The sequence below is a fragment of the Nanorana parkeri genome, unplaced genomic scaffold (genome assembly GCF_000935625.1).
Source record: "Nanorana parkeri isolate BGI_ZX_2015 unplaced genomic scaffold, ASM93562v1 scaffold405, whole genome shotgun sequence".
In the NCBI taxonomy this organism is placed as follows: Eukaryota; Metazoa; Chordata; class Amphibia; order Anura; family Dicroglossidae; genus Nanorana; species Nanorana parkeri.
This window is the reverse complement of record NW_017306673.1, coordinates 522,477-534,290: the sequence shown is the minus strand read 5'-3', so window position 1 is coordinate 534,290 and position 11,814 is coordinate 522,477. Positions and strand designations below refer to the sequence as shown.

Genomic DNA, 11,814 nt, shown 5'->3' with positions numbered 1-11,814 from the left:
AATTAAAAAGTTTATAAAAAAATAAAAATAAAATTCGAAAAAAATTGAAAAAGTTAAACTATAAAACATTTTCGGTTTTGGGGGAGTCATGTCAGTCCACTAGAGAGTCAGGCTGTGGCTTTGTGCGTGACTCTTCTAGTGCTACCAGAACAGGATATTTTAACCCTTGCCGCATCACTTAGCAATTTATTAAAAAGTTCTAATAAAGCAGATTTATTACTAGCTGCATTACAGTAATAAATCACGAGGGTTCGATTGGGCCTTAAATAAAAATAGCTGTAATTTAGCTTATTGCTAAAAGAGCCTCTCAAAAATTCTATCAACTTCTTATGATCCGGTAACAATGCTGACTTTACCAGCATGTCCAAAAATGAAATGACACCTTCAGAAATCCTGCTTAGGCGCTTGCAGTGCTCCTCTCCCTCGTGTCATCATCCAGTGGATTAAAATCAAAATGTATTATCGCTCTGCAGACACACTCACTTATCGCCTAAGCCAGCTTCAAGTTAAAGAATTATCATACTTAATACTGACACGTTAAGGCTGTGAAGCTAGATTGGATGTTTACCATTGCAGAAATATTGCTTGCCATTCGTATGTGCTGTGTAAAACAGCAGTCGCTTAAACCCAAAATAATCCCTATTAATGAGCAGAAATTTCCGCTGTGCATATGATGGACCCTCACTGTCCCCAGCTACAAAGACAGTTCACGTGTAGCTCATTCGTTCTGTTAGCTTCATTAACAATCGTAGCACATCAGGTTATATAGTGGATGTGCCCTATCTGCAAGTTCTTTTGTTTTGCAGTCCGATCAGTCATTTATCCTGTCAATGTATCCTATGCATGTATCCTATGCCATTGAGCTGCTTTACTTAAAGAATGAGACTTCAGTTTAGTTTCTAAGCCTTCAATTATTTCTCACAGGCATGCCGTTAGCAGGTAAACTAACAGGCTCACTTACCTCATATAAGCAGCATGCATAGACTTCTACCCTCATTCTGATCTACCAACAGCCTGCCTTGGATTCATGTGTAAGTGTTCCGTTCCCGTAAAGTGAACCTGTCTCTTTGCCCAGTATGGGCTTTTAACTATGAATGAGCTTTGTGTGCTTTCTAAATATCTGTTCCATCCAAGCCAACATATGGAACAAGACAGATGTAAATGTAACAGACAGCAGACAGCATTGTGTGTCAGTTATTTCTGCTCGCCGCCTCCTCAGCAGCCACTTCAGGCACATTCATTGCCAACTGGAACTGAAGTTTTACCTGCTGAGAGATTACAGGTAAATGCACACAGCATGGCTTAAAATAAGTCTGATCATGTTTTACTGACAGCATAAAATTACCAAATGGATGATTTCCCATTTGCCTGGGGTGTTTCATTAACACTTAGGCCCCATTCAGACCTATGCGTATTGTAATATGCGATTCGCGGTAAAAAAGTCGCGCGACCCCAAAGGCTACTTGGCAGTATCCAAATGGAAAACGCCCTACAAAACGGACCAATACGCAGCAAAAACGCTCCGGGACCTTTTCATGCGTGGGCCGTTTTGTAGTGCGTTCGGGACGGGCGGAAATACGGACAGGTGGGAACGATACCATTGACTACAATGCTATTTATTTTTTTAACCGTTTTGTAGAGCGTTCATCGAGCGTAGGACCCGCTACAAAACGGTCAGGTGTGAATGGGGCCTTATGGGACCAGAGGCTACTGAAGCTTATATGCCCCGGCCAGACATAGCAGTGTCAGTTTGGGTCGGATAACCTGAGTAGAATTCTATGGCTGATTTATCAGTTTGGTAGTGGTCTCTGAAAACTAGGAACACACACACAGAAGTGCATTCCTAGTTTTTTGCTACAATGTTTTTAAATGGCACAGAACAGGCTAAGCTTAATCATGTCACAACCATATTCAGGGTCTGAGAGGAAGAGTCTGCAGGAGCCAGAGCATTGCACCCAGGATCCCCTGATCACAATTGCAGTGCTTTGCAGGCTCAAATGTAAAATATATAATAAATTAGAGGTGCACCGAAATGAAATTTTCAAAACCAAAACAAACCCAAAAATAAAAAAAATGTCAGGCCAAACCCGAAACGTTTTTTCCTTCCAACGTTTTCAATTTTCTTCATATATTTTAGTTTTATTTATTTATGTTAAATATTTTTATTTTTTTACTTTACTGTTGGGGGCTTTGGGGAAATATTAGGGATCTAAATAGACCCCTGATATTTCCCTTTTAAAATAGAAAAAGAGATTGAGGACACAAAGCCCTCAATCTCTTTTTCTGCAGTCCCTGTTATAAATGAACAAGAATCCTCTATATTGAGTGTTCCTGTTCATTTATAACTTGAGGACATAGTGTGTTTACTATAACCACAATCATGAATGAACAGGAAGTGATGTAGATCACTTCCCCATTCACTCATAATTGGGGTCATAGTAACCATACTCTGTCCCTAATTATTTACAAACACTCAGCGATCACTGATCGCTGAGTGCTTGTACCCGCTTTCCATCCTGAATCGGCTGTTACAGGAGGCTGAGCGAGCAGTGCGGGGAGGAGGGGTCGGTCTCCTCTGACAGGTGACTCCTCCCCCGCACCGCCGGTTCGGCCTCCTGTGACAGCTGATAGCCGTCTCTGCCCCCACACCGCCGCTCTCCTGATCTGTCACAGGAGGCTGAGCTCTCCTCCCACCCCGCCCAGCCTCCTGTGACAGCAATGACAGCTGTCACTGCCCACACACTGCCACTCTCCATCCTGATCTGTCACAGGAGGCTGAGCAGTGCCGGAGGGGAGACGCTGGCCGCTCACAGTGAGAAACCAAGCATTGAAAAGTGGAGTGGTGTCGGCAGGGCCACCCACAGCTCGCATTTTGACCAAGTCAGCAGTAGTGATGTGCGGGGGCTTGGTGCGAACCCAGTTCACCAGAGTTCACCTAATCCCGTGCAAAACTGTAACTGACACACACTCCCAGCCCAATCAGTTGTGACCATGGCCCTGAAGAAGGGGGATTGTAGAGCCCACAAAATGTATCACTTCACTTGTCATCTTTGTGTTACTAATTGTGCATTAATAACGTACTGTTCTGCACTCTTACAGTGTGGTTTTGGTGCTCCCAAGTGCTTGACTACAAACAGAATTGTAAGTTAGGAGTGATGTGAAGGCGTGCTCCTGATGTGAAGGGAGGGGGCTTCTGATCTGAAAGGGGGAGGACTCTAATGTGCAGATGGGGCTTATAATGGAAAGGGGTGCTCTTGCTGTGAAGGAAAAACTCTGATGTGGGGGAACCCCACATAATTTTTATTGGTATTTTTACATGGGTGGGTTCCCCCTTTAAAATCCATACCAGACACCTATCTAAGAAGACAGTCTTATGGTCTTGTTTTTTTACACTTTGTTTATTTTCGACTAGGATGCTTTGAGATTTTCCATATTTTTAAAGGGTGCTGTGACTAAAAATAGGTTGGGAAACGCTGCTCTACCCTGTTACTTAATTTCTCCTGTTTTTGGTTGAATGCCCCCTTGGTAAGGCATTTGCAATGCCATTTGATTGTGCGTAGAAAATTCAGAGCCAAACTGTTTATGATCAGTAAAAACACACAAAGACAGCCTGTGCAGTTGGATGAACAGATGTTTATAGTGCAGCTACGAATAGAGTTTTCTTGAAGAGCCAAGAAACTGCTTTCCTTAGACAGTCAGATATCTCTCAGAGAGCGACGTATGGGCAGATATTTGCGTGTCAAAGACATTGAGAAAAATCTCCTTATGTGATAATAAGTGCCTCCGACACAGCCAAAGGCACTCATTATCGCCCCCCTAAGTAGGACACAGACGGCGTACATTGAGGGCATCACTAGTAAACACTGGGCTCTCTATGGCCACTCTATGTTACACTGCACACACTACACTACAACCATTTCCAGAAGAGTTAGTGATTTATTCATTTGATTAGGGGTCAGCAAGGATTTTCTTCTCTTCTTAGGGCAAGCTGGAACAGGCGTTATCCTTTTTTTTTTTTCATGTACTCTTTTTTATATTAAATGTTATCCTTCTTTCTCAGGCCTCATTCAGATGGGGTGTACACGTCTGTGTGGCATGCACGCCCATAAATGGGCTGATCCTCCAGGGAGGGACAGGTGCTGCGTGGCATTGCGTGCAGCAGCCTGTTCTTCCCTATGGGAGGATGTGGCTGTATGCTGTTTTATGAACACCCGAAGTTGCACATCCGTGCGGGCCCGGTTGTCCGGACTTGGACGCACATTGTGTGCAAGTTCGGGTTTTCGTATGACAGAGTACAGCCGCGTTCTCCCTTAGGGAAGAACAAGCTGCTGCGCGCACCCTTGCTTTCAAGTATATTTCCACTTTTGCAGCCAAATTAGGAGAAAAACTATTTTACATATGTTTCACACAGAATAATCTAAAAAAATATGCTGCTTACATTTTACTTGCTCTTTTCTAAAAGAAAGGTTTTTTTCTATACTGAATTTCTCCCTGGAATGCAAGGGGGGTGGGGAGGTAATGTTTACCATAATTAACCCTGTCTATACTATCTTGGCAAAAATCATAATCAGTTGTAAACAAGATTAAACTGTCCTAACAAAAGGTTAAAGATATAGAAGCATTATATGTTAATAAGAAGAAGTTTATTGTGTGCCTTGTCTTTTTATAGGTAGAGTTTCCTGTCACATGTAGAGAGAAGCTCGCAGTCTATCCAAAAGCTTGCTCTATGAAGACAATTAAAAGGTAAGAAATATATTTTAAAAAAATATGTTTAGGTATGCTGTGTGAATTGTAACACATAAACATATAAAAGGGGTTTTCTCATATGCAAAAGTGGACATACACTTTAAGCTTGCTCTAGTTCTGTGTCCTTAATGTACCATAAAAAGGTTGTAAGTATGCATTGTAGAGTTGGTTGTAAGATGCTCAACTGTTATTTAGGATATCACAGCATCACTCTGGGTGACACCACAAACTCAACTCTTTATAATGGCTTTATGTAAAGGGGCAGAAGAGGACATGGTTTGTAAAGATGAAGTCTAATTGCTACAGTCTGGCCTAATGTCACCTTAAGAAGCATGTTTAATGGAGAACTCCACATATACAGTATAGTACTACACAAGCCATTTTGTAATTTACCGTTCTGAAAAGACTGTTCCATTTCAAACTGTTCTGCTGTAATTCTAAAACTGTCAAAGTTCCAATGTAGTATGGCATCCTTGAGGCGATCTGTACACTATTGGGGTAAGGAAAGCCCCCAGAAATGTAATTTTCTGCTTATGTGATTGACTCACTGATTTTCGTATGTTACGTTTTAGGTATCCCCTGCAATAGGAATTTTAGTTTTGGCGAGATACTACCTAAGGGCTACGTAATTTTCAAAGGATGCAGCTTTCCTAATTAGAACACAGAAAGTGCACCAGCTGATTATAACGAGCCCAGACCCTCCCATTCAGGAATCAGTCTGCAAAGGACAAGGTGAAAGAAACAACTATTTCTTCAGAACAGAAAAAGGTAGGGATCTGCAAGTTTGTTAAAATCCTTACAATGCACATGTATTAACCAGAGGGGATTGTTCTTTTCTCAACAAAGAGTTACACTTGAAATATATTCTCTTAACCTTTACAGTTCATTTGATTATTTTGTGTGTTTTATCCTGGATTCCATGAACACCTTTGGAATATCGCATTTAACTCAGGTTTGGTCAGGTTTGGCTGTTAATATATTTTACCATATTTGCTAATCGTAAAAAAAATTGTTTTGTATACCAATCTGTACAAAAGGACTGCAGCTTTAATACAGCACATACAGAATTTCTATGCAGTGATGCTTTCTTACAACTGATTCCTAAAACAAGTACCATTGCATCTGTGTATTTTAGTATTTATCATTTATGAAACAAATTGTTGCCGTTTTAGTTTCAGCTTTGAAAGGTTTCCTGTATGTTGTACCTTTGTTGTACCGGTAATATATAGTTACATAGTTACATAGTATTTGAGGTTGAATAAAGGCACAGGTCCATCAAGTTCAACCCATTGCGTGTATGTATGTGATTCTGCATGTGTATGCGTGTGTGCAAGACCCTGTGTGATCTTGTTTTTAAGGGTACCTGTACCCCTGTATGTTGCGCTCTCTGAGGAAGTTGTCCAAATGCTTTTTGAATTATTCAACACTCTCAGCTGATACCACTGCTTGTGGCAGCGAGTTCCAGACCCTAACCGCTCATACTGAGAAGAAGCCCCTACGCCCCTTGTGGTTAAATCTTTTCTCCACCAGTTTTAGGTGGTGGCCTCTAGTCTTTGTTATGGAGTTTACAGTAAAAAGTTTATTGATAATGTTGCTATCACCATTCAACATCTTGTAGATCAAAATCATGTCCCCCCTTAATCTCCTCACTTCCAGCGTAAATGTGTTTAAATTTAGTAACCTTGTCTCATAGCTTTGTTCCTCCATCCCCTTAATTAGTTTAGTTGACCCTTCTCTGGACTCTTTCCAGCTCAAGGACATCCTTTCTGTGTATTGGTGACCAAAACTGGACCGCATACTCCAGATGAGGCCGAACCAGTAATCTGTAAAGTGGCAAAATGATTGCTTTGTCCCTACATTCCATTCCATTTTTAATGCATGACAGTACTCTGCCAGCTTTGCTTGCCTCAGCCTGACATTGCAATATATTGTTCAATCTGTGGTCTTTTTCCATTTCTGACTTCCCTAGGGGAGTTCCCATTAATGTGTATTGCCTACTGTAATGCCTGCTTGCCTATTTATAACCCCAATGTGCATTATTTTACATTTATCAACATTAAACTTAATCTGCCATATAGTTGCCCACACCCCTGTTTTATATAAACACTAGATTAGAAATAGGCACACTAGCTGGTAAACCACAGTGAAAAGTTTATCTCTATTGGCCTCAGAGTGCTCTACGGTCTTATAATATTTATCCAATGTAATATTAAATGTAAATAATCATATTTGTGTAGAAGTGGGGTATTCCAAACCAGCATTTTCAGTGCATGGCCCCTGCAGACGCATGAATGAAGCATCATAGGACATGTCAGATCCATTGCACAACTCCTCTATAGCGGCTCTGATTGCTGTGGTAGAAGGAGCTGCCCGCCAGAGCACTAATGAAATGCGTGGCATTATTTTATTACCATGCTGTGCGAATACAAAGGCCTTTGCCTATCTGCTATACCTTTTATTCACCTATGTTCCCAGCTGTGTGGTGACTGGTCCAAAAATTTGCAGCAACGTCTGAAGTGTATAACATCTCTTCTGCCTACAGGCATAAGGAAGACAGATTATCACAGGCCACGCTAGAGACTTTTCAATGCCGTACTTAATAGTAATGTAGCTGAGTTGAAATGCTGCACAGAAGTGCTCAGTGTCCAGGCAGCAACAGTAAAGCAAACAGTGGTAGTCTTTCTTACACCCATTCCAGGGGCCATTATGATTAGTGGCTCCTGTTGTTTGCAAGATATGTTTTCCCCTACCTGCAGCCATGCTGTCCTTCTAATTGCCGGCATTCATTGTTGGTGAGTTCCTTGCTCAGCAACAGCCAGCCAGTTCCACCTAGAGACCCCCCTTATAAAGGCTAGGTGCACTGGCTTAGCCCCACTATGACTTCCCAGGGTAAAACAATTGTACCAGGTCAGTGAGTGCAACACAGTGTGCATTTCACACGAAATTATATACTTTTGTACAGACACTAAGACCCAACAAATCCTATTCACTACACATACTTGTAGCTTTCAAATGGTTAGCAAGTTCTGTTTCTGAAAAAAAAATAGGCGGGGGCATCTTGGGGTGTTAGGCCGACAGCACCACCGTTGCAGATCCTACATGTAGTAAAACATATTTCTGGCCAGTGCCAGCTTCAAAAACCGGGGACCAGCTTACCATACCCACAACAAAGCATAATTTATCACAGGCCTGGATGGAAGAGCTGCTAATAATAATATATTGTGTATTTTTGCAGGTTAGACAATGAAAAGTGGAATGTGATTGTAGTTATGGACAACACAGACACGTCATAAAGATAGAGCCCATTATGGACTACCAGTAGGCCCTCCTGCAGGACTGCCGATTCTGAATATACACAGTTGGTGGCAACTGACTTTAATTACCGATACCTGAAGGATTTGCATTAAAAATGTATTGAAAGTTTAGAGCCTTCGAATTACATAATGCACAGGTTAAATGTTTATTTTTATTGAAAACCTCATTATGTCAGCATGACCTCTCTTTATCATCATGATGTCACTTCCCGGTAATCTACAACCACACCATACGCATGACTCAATCGCAATTGTAAATTTTGCTCAGTCCATTTTAGAATGAAACCAGAGATTGCCTATAAATCACAAATGAATGACTCTGCGGTATTATCTCATCGCCAGTCTTTATTACCTGAGCTGTGCGGGATAAAGTTAAACTGCTTTGAAAGTGCAGCTCTGCCTATTAAATAATCCCATCAGCCTTTGCTGCTTCTTTACATCTTCCTCACCTCCTCCATCATTTGCTCTTTTGTATAAAGCAACATTGACTGCAATGACTGCAGCTGAGTTGAGGTCCCTCTGTGTTATTTTGCCAAAAAAAAAAGAAAGAAGGAAGGAAGGAAAAAAAAAAAAAAGATCCTTGCACATTGACATGCAGGAAGCATCATTCTGTCTTTCCGATGTAATAGAATTGCAATTTGTTTTCTAGCAACACCAATTCCTATATACTGTATGTGTCCATTTGTAACAACTGGACTTTTTTTTTCTTTTCCACATCAACCTTCCACGTCCATTCATTTTACAGTGCACCCAGCCCATATAAAGCATGCCAGCTAGCCTGTACTGTTTCCATGGCAACCAACAATGTGGAAATGGCACCCTTCCCCCCTATCCCTTTACTGCTGCTTTAGGGATGCTGTTTTTACTCTGATTACACCCCTCCTCCTTCCACCAACTGTACACAAATCTCATATTCTCTACTGGCACATACACAGTGGACACACTGATCCGTATCATGCACCAAACCATGTGAGAGGCAGTGATCCACAAGTTGCTATCTTGCATTTAATAACTTGACATAGACACAGCAATGCATTAGCCTTGCTATCCCGTCTCCATGATATAATAGGCTCTGTTTCAGCATCCGCACCTTGTACGTGGCGGTTAAACCAGACCCCCCCCCAAAAAAAGTGTATGTCAATTCAAGCACATTGTTCTCTGTCAGCTTCATAGGTGCATCAATCTCTGGCATCACAGATGGCAAGCCAGAGTAATTGTAATGTAAGCAGTCTTGTTTGCACCCAACCATAAAAACGATTATTAGTTATTCAAGGCACACGCTCGCACAAGCATGCTTAACCTGCCTTGTACACTTCACACAAAGAGCAGCAAATCCATTGCACCTAATGTGTACACCACATCCATCCCTCTATCTATCCATCCATCCATCTATTCATCCATCCATCCATCCATCCATCCATCTATTATAATTAAAAAACCATGGTTAAGTAGACCGTGCCAGATGCAACTTAAGACAGTGGTCTGATAATACGTAAAACAGGGAATTTACAAGGGTGACCTAATCTTACAATCTATAGGTTGCAAAACACAAATGGCAAGGACCATTGGCTTGTGATCTGACTGCTGAATTGGATTGAAGGCACAAAGAACTGCACAGCCAGGCAGGCAAAGACAGCCAGTGTCAGTTTAAGAATCATGTTGCTCTGCATGCACTGAGATAGGTGGTAATGTATGCAGTATAATCAGCCGTACAGTGAATTTATTGTTATGAGTGTATAGCAGCATCCTATATAACACAGAACACAAGGTTTCTACAAATAATTTGACAGACTGCATTGATCACAGATTACAATGAATAAAGAATATGGTACCTTACCTTTCTCATAGAAAATTCATAAAGTATAAAATCCAATATTGTTGCACGTATCTTGAATTTCCAATGAACAGTATCCATGCAAAAATATAGAAAAACTGGAGGAAAAAAAAATCTGTTGCTTTTCGTGTTGTCTTTTTTGTATTTTCTTTTTTTGTTTGTTTTTCTTTTTTTTTTTTTGCTTAGTCAATAGTCAGTTTGATACAAAAGGAACAGACAATAAAAATTAAGCACTTGTTTTAAAAAATGAAATTCTTCTATGCTTACAAAAAAGACTGTGGAAAAAAATTAGACCTAATGTCTATTTGATGCCATTGGATAATACAACCCTCCCCTTCCCTGAAGTGGTGCTGCCATTGGCTGGAAATTTCAAGGGGTGGCTTTTTTTTTGTAAGTCCACCTCATCCTCTTCTCATTCCCAATAGATCTCTTCCTTTCCAGTAAAGATTGCATTAAGGAGCAGTCAATTCTCCACCTCTGGTTGGTTTGTGCAGCAGAGAAGACGTAGAGAATTGGCAGCTGGATTAACCTTTCTTATGCTAAGGTGTTCTACTGCATGCATGCGGTTGTAGAGCTCCACATATGTCAAAGGGATATTGTTGTATACATCCAACATATCTGATGTAGTCTCCAGATGTAAATGCGCTCTTTTCCCTTCCCCTAATCTACTAACTCTTCACCACCCACTTTATCTGTCAAATGTCAAGAGAATAGTAGCAGGGTTGGCCCTGTTGGAATATTGATTCCGGGGGGGGGTGAACAGCTTGTAGCCTAGAGTAATCTCACATAACAAGCCTATGTGACTCAGTGACACAGTTAACAGGAACCTGTGTTGAAGTGCAGTCCTAACATGACAGAGGAGAACAATGTAACCAGGTGGGGATGTGACATCGACAAGGGGGGGGATGATCATATTCATTGCAATGGACTAATTTGTGATGCATAATTACACTACATGCACCCCAAGGTAAGAGGAAGTAACTTGCGGCTGCAGCATTACAGTATTACATGAAGCGTGAATTAGCAGATTGCTAGCCCCTGTAGGCAAGGTCAGCCGTTTGCCATATGTCCTTATCTGGATGCCTAGACCTCAGTATGTTTTCACTGCATTATATGCAGTGCCCTATTTCTTTATTCTCTTTTGTCTATATATAGAAAATGTCAAGCATAATATTGAACTGCAAATTGTAGTTATCCATAGTAACCAATCAGATTTCACCATAAATCGGATTATAGGAAACATAACAATGATGAGTCGTAGAGATTTACCTGCAAACGATTCTTTTCCTCAAGTACTCACCAATACCAATTAACGATACTTTTTTTCAGTGTCATGTGACAGTTTTTCTAGAACAATACAGACTAATGATTTTAGGACACTGGTGAAGTGCCAGGGCCCGGTCCCTGCTGCAAACGCCCCTGGTAGTTCTGCTACTGACTCTAAGCTGTAGATGGACTACAAATCTCTCCAATACATTATACAGCAATGTAGAATACCACCAGCTACAGAGGACTACAAATTCCAGCAATACATTATACAGCAATGCAGAATAATATCATAAACTATACAGGACTACAAGTCCCAGTGATACATCATACAGCAATGCTGAATTGCAACCGGCTATAGAGGACTACAAATCCCAGCAATGCATTATATATCCATGCAGAATAATATGGAGCTACATACTTTGAGCTGCTCCAGGGTGCCGGTCTATTGTCTCCAATGAAGGATCTCAGGTGGCTGTGCATGGGCTCAGTAAAGCTGTGCGGGGTCTTAGGAGTCTGTGCGGGGTCTTAGGAAGGCTGTGCAGGGTCTCGGGGGTGCAGGGTCTCAGATGGGCTGTGTGTGGTCTCAGGAGGCTGTGCGGGGTCTCAGGGGGCTGTGCGGGTTCTCACGGGGGCTGTGCGGGGTCTCACGGG

The 11,814-nt window shown here is 41.5% G+C and overlaps 1 protein-coding gene across 1 annotated transcript in view; it reads right to left on the bottom strand.

Moving 5' to 3' along the window:
* The window catches only part of SHISA7 (shisa family member 7), a 127,368-nt gene extending 117,348 nt beyond the window's left edge, over nucleotides 1-10,020 (bottom strand). Inside the window, exon 1 of the mRNA XM_018559579.1 lies at nucleotides 9,898-10,020. The gene's annotated coding sequence lies outside the window, so the exon portion shown is untranslated. The remainder of the gene's footprint in view (nucleotides 1-9,897) is intronic.
* Between the last annotated feature and the right edge of the window lie 1,794 nt (nucleotides 10,021-11,814).